This window comes from Arachis ipaensis, chromosome B03, assembly GCF_000816755.2.
Source record: "Arachis ipaensis cultivar K30076 chromosome B03, Araip1.1, whole genome shotgun sequence".
Lineage (NCBI taxonomy): Eukaryota > Viridiplantae > Streptophyta > Magnoliopsida > Fabales > Fabaceae > Arachis > Arachis ipaensis.
In genome coordinates, this window is record NC_029787.2 from 93,490,976 (window position 1) to 93,500,426 (window position 9,451).

A 9,451-nucleotide genomic window follows, 5' to 3' on the forward strand; every position below is an offset into this window, starting at 1 on the left:
ATTCTATATTCAAAAAGTTTATTATAAAAAAATGTATTTTTTGATGACGTAAAAAATCGACGACTATTTTTTTGTCGATATTTTTTAACAATTTGTTGTCGATATTTATAAAATAACACAATAAAATCGACAGTCTGGCCGTCGATTTTTTATGATGCATTAACCTTTTTTTTAATATTGTCACATTATCGACGAACTAGGAATTGAAAATACTTTTATTTTAAAATCGATGAATATGACGTCTATTTTATTATTTAAATTATCGACAATATTTACTGTCGATAATTTTGAACAGTCAAATAAACGGTGTAGATTTAATGTATAAAATAGATGTTTAGGGTGTTGCTTTTTTTAAAACTAAAATCGATGAATTTGCCGTCAATTTTTATTACTAAATACAAATCTCCGCCTCTACTTTCCGTTCCAAAGTTCATAAACATCATTTCATCACTAACCTCCAAATTCACACCATTTTTATTATTACCGCGTCCACTTTTCCCAAATTTTCTATTTTATCACTAACCCCAAGTTCACACAATTTTTAACCGTCATTTTCTGCTGTTGTCGTTGTCGCTCCGTCACAGTTGCACCGCCGTCGTTCTTCTTGCTCGCGCCACCATTACGCTTTGTTGCTGCTGTGCCGCTGTCATACTGTTGCTCTTTTTGCATAAAATACTAGAAAAACAAGTTTTCAAATATATTATTAACGGTTAATGACTGTCATAATAAAGATCTTAAACATATTCTTGCATTGCAATAACTATAAGAAGATGCTCAACGTTTTTCTTATATGATGCTATGTTTGACATTTGGTCATTATATACATTGTTGTTGAAAATGATTACAACTAAAAATATTGTCAAATTTGTTTTGACAATTCACAACTGTGAAAATATAGTATTGAATATTTTTTATTTTACAATTATAAATGACCATAAGATATTCTTTGATAAATTAATTATTTAACTTTTAATAACTATATAAAAAGCTCTTTTTTCTTATGATATTAGTACGTATTCAGTAGTTTATGCTATGTTACATTATTTGAAGTATTTTTTGAGTTTATAAATTCGTATTCACTTAATTATTGACATGAACAAACGGAGCTAGTGATTGATGCATGACTTCCATTTTATGCCCATTCCTACATATAGAAATTAATTATTGGTAGGGGCATCTAAATTAATCTGTACAAAATGAATTATAATAAAAGATTAAATAAAAGCTGAAAATATCCTTTTCTTAAAAAAAAATTGGTTTATAAAATTTATCAGTTCAGTTTGTTTTTCATTTTAATTTCTAGATTTGAACCAAAGTAAACTGAATTGAAGCAATTAGCAGATCTCATTAATTAATAACAAAACTCCATCAACAGACATATCATCATCATAAGTTCCTTTTCGTATCTGGAGACTGTGCCCTAATATTCTTGGTAAAATAATTAATTAAATCCACGTAAACTTCCTTGAGTTTGCATAACAATATAAGTTTAAATTCACATTTCAGCGATAGGCAGAAGTGAAGAAGAGTTTGCTTTCTGACATTGTGCCTACCCTATTCCCTTCCTAGTTTCTGTTACGGCCTGGCCCAAACTCACGCGGGTCAACCCGACCCGAGTTCTCGTCGGCCCAGTAATGCGCCCTCCACCCGACCCGGACACGCGTTCCGTACGGCTTGCACACAGCCGAAGGACAGCGCGCTTGAGGGTATGGGCCTGACCATTGAAGGGGCCCACTACTGACATGTATATAAGGGGGAGACTGGCTCTCCTCCCAAGGTACGTCACATTCTTACACCACCTCCTTTCCGCCTGCACATATTCTGACAAGAGCGTCAGAGTGTCTTTGCAGGTGGCACCCCCCTTTACATACGAAGTGCTCGGGACCTCGCACACCCGGGACCAGGAAACCACGACCAGACGAGCCTCTCCACCATCCCAAGCGTTGACCTCAGGGTCCTAACCCGAACCGTCTGGTACCCGACCTACCGAACATTGGCGCCGTCTGTGGGGATCGTTCATGGATTTCGTGCTGGTCCAGACTGGGACAGGTTCCGAGGTAGCGCCTCCCATACTCGGGGGAGGCGCCGTCGCGACGGAATCCCGGCAACAGCAACGGTCGCCCCCGAGGGATGCGACACAGACTCACGAGAGACGCCCCTTCGGGGGGACGGGTGATAACCACGCCAGGATAATGCAAGAACTACGCCATAGAATGCAGGACTTAGAGCGCCGGCTAGCAGAAAGAGAGCGCGACCAACGCTCCCCAGAACGGAGCCCCACCCGTTCCCGTTCGAGGAGCCGCTCGAGGCGCACGCCGAGCCCCCAGTACGAGTCGGAGAGCACTGGGGGGCGAGTACGCCCCAGAAGGAGAAGTCGCGACCCCATCATCTACGCCCGACACGAAAGGCGGCGCGCGTCGAACAGGGGCGACGAGGAAGCCCACCGCGAGAACAATGAGTCGAGAAGAACTACTCGAGGACCCGTCATAATAGGAGCGACCCCTTTCCACCGCTCTGTACTCGAGGTCCGACTACCAAAACACTTCGACAAACCGACAGACATGAAATATGACGGAACGCAAGACCCCCTGGAACACTTGACGGCCTTTGAGGCCAGGATGAACCTAGAAGGGGTGGGAGAGGAGGTCAGATGCCGCGCCTTCCCAGTCACCTTAGCGGGCCCAGCAATACGGTGGTTTAACAACCTCCCGCAAGGCTCGGTGACCCAATTTTCCGACATCAGCCACACCTTCTTGGCTCAGTTCACAACCAGGATTGTCAAAGCCAAACACCCGATTAATTTGCTGGGGGTAACACAGAGACCCGGAGAGCCGACCAGGAAGTACCTGGACCGTTTTAATGACGAGTGCTTGGAAATTGACGGTCTGACGGACTCAGTGGCAAGTTTGTGTCTAACGAACGGACTCTCGAATGAGGACTTCAGGAAACACCTCACCACAAAGCCCGTCTGGACAATGCAAGAGATCCAGTGCGTGGCCAAAGAATACATTAATGACGAGGAAGTCAGCCGGGTTGTGGCTGCCAATAAACGGCAGCCCGCCTACAACCAATCCCGGCACTTCGAAGCCAGAGAAAGACCAAAGGAACACGCCAGGGACGGCGGTCCGAGTAAACCACACAAACCGTTCCCCCGAGTTGGGAAGTTCACCAACTACACCCCCCTCACGGCATCGATCACTGAAGTTTACCAACAGATAGCAGAAAAGGGGATACTGTCGAAGCCCCGACCACTGAAGGACAGGACGGGAGGAAACAAGAACCTCTACTGCGAGTATCACAAGGGTTACTGGCACAAGACCCAAGACTGCTTTGACCTAAAGGATGCCCTCGAGCAAGCTATCAGGGACGGCAAACTCGCCGACTTCTCCCACCTTATAAGGGAACCAAGGAGACGCAACCGGGACAACGACAACGAAGACAGATCCCGACCAACAAGACGACGACAAGAACCAGAGGGTGACGACCACGGTCTAACGGTGGTAAATGTGGTGACGGCCAGGAATACCGCCCCGAGGTCGAAATCGGCACAGAAGAAAGATGCCAAGGTCCTAGCGGTCTCCACCTCACCTGTTAGAAGTCTTAAAGGTCTCCCACCTATCTCTTTCGGCCCGGAGGACCAATGGTTTGACGAGGTGCCGGAAAGTCCGCCCATGGTCATTACGGCTAGGGTCGGAACTGGCCTCGTCAAACGAATCCTGGTAGACACGGGGGCAGACTCAAACATCATGTTCCGAAACGTTTTCGATGCCCTGGGATTGAGAGATTCCGACCTGACGACCCACCAGCACGGTGTGGTAGGGTTAGGAGACCACTTCATCAAGCCAGACGGAATCATTACACTCCCGACCTCTGTGGGACAAGGGCAAAGACGGAGGACAATCATGGCATACTTTGTAATATTACGAGATTCGACGGCTTATAACATCATCCTGGGGAGAAAGACCATTAACGACCTGGGGGCAGCTATCAGTACGAAACTACTGGTGATGAAGTTCATCACCGATGACGGATCCGTGGGATCCCTCCGGGGCGACTTGGAAATGGCGGTCGCTTGCGACCACGCCAGCCTTTCTCTCAGGAAAAAATCCAAGGAAGCATCAGGGGTTTTCCTGGCCGACCTGGACGCCAGGGTAGACGACAAACCCAGACCAGAGCCAGAAGGAGACTTGGAAAAGTTCAGAGTCGGCGAGGAGGACGATAAATTCACATTCATAAACAGAAACCTCCCGCACGAAATAAAGGAGCCTTGGCGCTGGCGCTCCTAGTATCCTCCCGAAGGTTAAGACAATACTTCCAGAGTCACCGTATAGTTGTGAGGACAGATCAGGAGATTCGGCAAATACTGCAAAAACCTGATTTGGCTGGTAGGATGATGACCTGGGCCATCGAGCTCTCACAATATGACCTACAGTATGAGCCTCGACACGCAATCAAGGCCCAGGCCATGGCAGACTTCTTGGTGGAGGTAACGGGCGACCCTCCCGAGGAAACGGGCACATGGTGGAGGCTTCATGTGGACGGAGCCTCCAACCAAACGTCCGGAGGAGCAGAGGTCATCTTGGAAAGCCCAGCAGGGGTCATCTATGAGCAATCGACCAAGTTCGAGTTCCCCGTGTCGAACAACCAAGCAGAATATGAGGCTCTCCTAGGCGGACTAATGCTGGCTCGGGAAGTCGGGGCGACGAGGGTCGAAGTATGCAGCGACTCCCAAGTCGTCACCTCGCAGATAAACGGAAGCTACCAAGCCCGGGACCCCCTCCTCCAAAAGTACTTGGAAAAGGTTAAGCAAATGACAAGCCAGTTCTAGGAGGTCATTATCCAGCACGTTCCAAGAGAAAAGAACACACGAGCAGACCTTTTGTCGAAGCTTGCGAGCACAAAGCCAGGATCGGGTAACCGGTCGCTCATCCAGGGCATGGTGAAGGAACCAACGGTCGCACTCCACCTGACGGAGTCGAGCCCCTCATGGCTGGACCCCATTACCAACTTCCTGGAACTCGGCAAGTTGCCTGAAGATGAGAAGGCAGCCAAAGCTTTAAGAAGGGAGGCGGCCAGATATGCGATCATACAGGGACAACTATTCAAAAAGGGACTCAGCCAGCCCCTATTGAAGTGTTTGCACCCTGACCAAACGGACTACGTGCTTAGAGAACTGAGCCTTCAAGGCATCTTCGGTCATCAAGATGGCATTCTTCCCTTGCTCCTTGGCCACCTTAAGCTTCTTCTTAAGCTCAACGGCCTCTGCCTTAGCGGCCTTCGCCTCCGAGACGGCCTGCTCCCGCTCCTTTTCCAAGGCGACAACCCGACCCTGAGCGGCGTTCAGTTGACCTTCCAATGTCATCTCACGCTCAAGAAGCCGGGCCACGGTCTCATCGGACGCCTTCAACCTCTCCGCAACAAACGACGACTTCTCCTCAGCAGCATTAAGCTTTCCCCCCATCTCGGACAGCTGACCCTGGAGGAGTTCAACTTGAGCCTTAAAGTCATTGTTCACCTTAACAGAAGACTCAAGCTTCCTCCGAAGCGCCTCCATACCGGATAACTCAAACTCGGCCTTCCGAGCTATCACGGCCCCACAAAGCAAGGTGCGATACATCCACCTCGCCTGCCCGGACAGCTCGGTTGCATGAAAATGCTCTTCTGTCCCGGGTATCAGTTGGGAGTCAATGAACTTGGAAGCATCAAAATTCCTCTCCATTACGGTAAGGGCCCCTTCCGGGCTGGAAGACATCTTTCGCTTCTTGGGAGTGTGGATAAGTTCCACGTCACTATCCGGATGAGGGGTGAGAGTCGCGTGCCCGTCAGCGCCCCCTTCCTCATGGACAGGAGAAGCCTGACCCCCTGCGGCCTGTTTTCCCGACGTTTCGGTTTCCCGGACAGGAGAAGCCTGACCCTCTTTCTCCCCTGAAGGACCCTCCGACTTGCCGACGTCCTTCTCTTCGGCATTCTCGTCATCACTTACCTCAAAAAAGGTCTTCATCAGATTCTCAAGACCGGTCACGGTGGCAGACATTTCCACTGCAACAAACAACAAGCACGACTAGTCGTTAGATCGGAAAGAGAAAAAATAATGACAAACATAGGCAAACAAGGAAAACAACTGACAAACACAGGCAAACAAGGAAAACAACTCACGAATATAGCTCCTGGCGGCCTCCCGTTCACCCATAAGGAGATGGGGGTTCACGGGGTTTTTTTCAAAGATAGCAAGAAGGACGTTCGCTATTTGCTTATCTACAGCCGACAACCTTTTGTACGACACTTTAACAAAAGGATTCGACCCCGCGCCAAAGCTCCAGTAAGTCTGGATGAGACGCTCCCCCTCTAACGACAACCAGAAGGGGTGACGACCTTTGACGGGACGAACTTTGAAATACTTATCCTTAAAACCATGGTAGGAGTCCTCAAAAAGGCTAAAAATCTTCCTACCCTGGGCAGCACGAAAAGAAAGAAACCCTTTTCTCGCCTTCCCCTGTTTGGAAGGGTTGGTAAGGTTGAAATAAAAGAGAAAAATGTCCACCGACGCCGGTAGCTCCAAGTACTCGCAGACCATCTCGAAGCAGCGGATCGAAGCCCAGCTGTTCGGATGAAGTTGGGACGGGGGAACGGATATCCGGTTCAACAGCGCCATTTGAAACTCGGAGAACGGTGGGCAAGATAGTCTTTGCGCACGGGTTTTTTCAAATCATTATGAGCATTAAATGCCCAGCGCGGAGAACGAAACGGCAAACAGATGCCACAGCAGATCAAGAGACACGCGCGCAAGAGACGCGTCCCTCCCACGATCAGCCGACCTGACGACAACGCACGAGTGTAAACATCACGCGCCACCAATGGCCCCCACGGCCATCGCTGACGCGTCGGGGGCACTGTTACGGCCTGGCCCAAACTCACGCGGGTCAACCCGACCCGAGTTCTCGCCGGCCCAGTAATGCGCCCTCCACCCGACCCGGACACGCGTCCCGTACGACTTGCACACAGCCGAAGGACAGCGCCCTTGAGGGTATGGGCCTGACCATTGAAGGGGCCCACTACTGACATGTATATAAGGGGGAGACTGGCTCTCCTCCCAAGGTACGTCACATTCTTACACCACCTCCTTTCCGCCTGCACATATTCTGACAAAAACGTCGGAGTGTCTTTGCAGGTGGCACCCCCCCCTACATACGAAGTGCTCGGGACCTCGCACACCCGGGACCAGGAAACCACGACCAGACGAGCCTCTCCACCATCCCAAGCGTAACCGGAGATTAGTGGACTGAACTCGTTGGGTTGGCCCAATCGTCTGAAGGGGAGAGCCTCTGACTAAGTTTGCGTCTGGGAGCCTCCGTCCGACTTGTATGTGTGAAAGAATGGGGGGTGGTACCTGCAAAGACACTCCAATACTTAAGTCAGCAAGGGTCTAAGTAAGTCTAGAGAGTATTGGAACTTAGAGATACCTGAGGGGTGTCAGTGTATTTATAGTGGTGAACCAATAACCACCGTTGGAGTAGTTCCACTTTTTAAGGTGGATAACCGTCCCTTTATCTCAGGGAAGTTGAGATATGGCTCCTAGAAGTGGGTTGAGAGATTTTAGGGGCAATTGTTTATTTGAATAAGTGTTATCTGCCAGCTAATCTTCGCTCCTGACTTCCTTATAGCTCCCATGTGGTAGAGGCCTCCACTTGATCTCCTGCATATTCTGCCACAAAGTTGGTGAGACATTGGGCTTTAATTGCCGTCCGAGTTTCGTACTTTAAGTCGAACTCGGATAGCTCTATTGCCCATTGAACCATTCTATCCGCAACATCCGTCTTCTGGAGGATTTGCTTCATGGGTTGGTTCGTTCGAACCCTTATTGTATGAGCTTGAAAATAAGGCCGTAGTCTCCGAGATGCTACTATTAAGGCGTACGCAAACTTCTCAAGTTTTTGATACCTTAATTCGAGGCCTTGTAGGACTTTGCTGGTGAAGTATATAGGATGCTGCCCGACCTCGTCTTTCCGTATTAGAGCTGATGCTACAGCATTGTCTGCTACGGACAAATACAGGACGAGTTCTTCCCCAACTTTAGGTCGGGTCAGAATAGGAGGTTGGCTTAAAAACCTTTTGAACTCCTGGAATGCTTCTTCGCATTCAAGAGTCCATTCGAACTGGCATCCTTTTTTTAGTAGGGAGAAGAGTGGTAAGGATCTTAGTGCTGATCATGCCAAGAACCTGGAGAGAGCTGCAAGTCGCCCATTCAACTGCTGGACCTCCCTTAGGCAAGTCGGACTTTTCATTTCTAGTAATGCTTTGCACTTGTCGGGGTTGGCTTCAATTCCCCATTGTGTTAGCATAAATCCCAGAAATTTTTCAGCCTCCACCGCGAAGGTGAATTTTGCGGGATTCAACCTCATCCCATGCATCCTTATGGTGTCGAAGACTTGCGAGAGGTCTGTTAGGAGGTCGGCCTCATCCTTGGTTTTTACTAACATATCGTCTACGTAGACTTCCATCAATCCCCAAGGTGAGGCGTGAACACCTTGTTCATCAGCCTTTGATATGTGGCTCCAGCATTTTTCAGTCCAAAGGGCATGACCACATAGCAATAGTTTGCCTTAGGCGTGATGAATGATGTTTTTTTCTTGATCCGGCTTGTACATCGGGATTTTTAGAATCGGACGCTGTGTGGCCATCTTCATGCGACTCGTCCGCCATTACTGGTTGATCTCTTGGGTCCCCGGCAACGGCGCCAATGTTACGATGGGTAACCGGAAATTAGTGGACTGGACTCGTTGGGTTGGCCCAATCGTCTGAAGGGGGGAGCCTCTGACTAAGTTTGCGTCTGGGAGCCTCCGTCTGACTTGTATGTGTGAAAGAATGGGGGGTGGTACCTGCAAAGATACTCCGATGCTTAAGTCAGCAAGGGTCTAAGCAAGTCTAGAGAGAATTTAAACTTAGAGATACATAAGGGATGTTATAGTGGTGAACCAATAACCTCCGTTGGAGTAGTTCTACCTTTTAAGGTGGATAACCGTCCCTTTATTTTAGGGAAGTTGAGATATGACTCCTGGAAGTGGGTTGAGAGATTTTAGGGGCAGTTACTTATTTGAATAAGTGTTATCTGTCAGCTAATCTTCGCTCCCGACTTCTTTAGAGCAAGTCATCATTGGGTCCGATTTCTTGAGAAAAGGTCGGTGTCGAGTGGAGGCCAATCTTTAGATTGAACATTTTATTTAGATCTGGGCCTTAGTGTTGGGTCAGGATATGAACAGTACTTATATTTGATAGTTTAATATATATGAAAAATGATATTGTGAAGAATAGTAATTATTCACTTATACCTAAAATAAAACAATATATATTATATAAAGAAGAAGGCTAGGAAAATCAATATTTTAGTGAAACAACAAAAAATAGAGTAATTAATTTGAATATAAAACAAAAATATTAGTTATCTAACATTTGT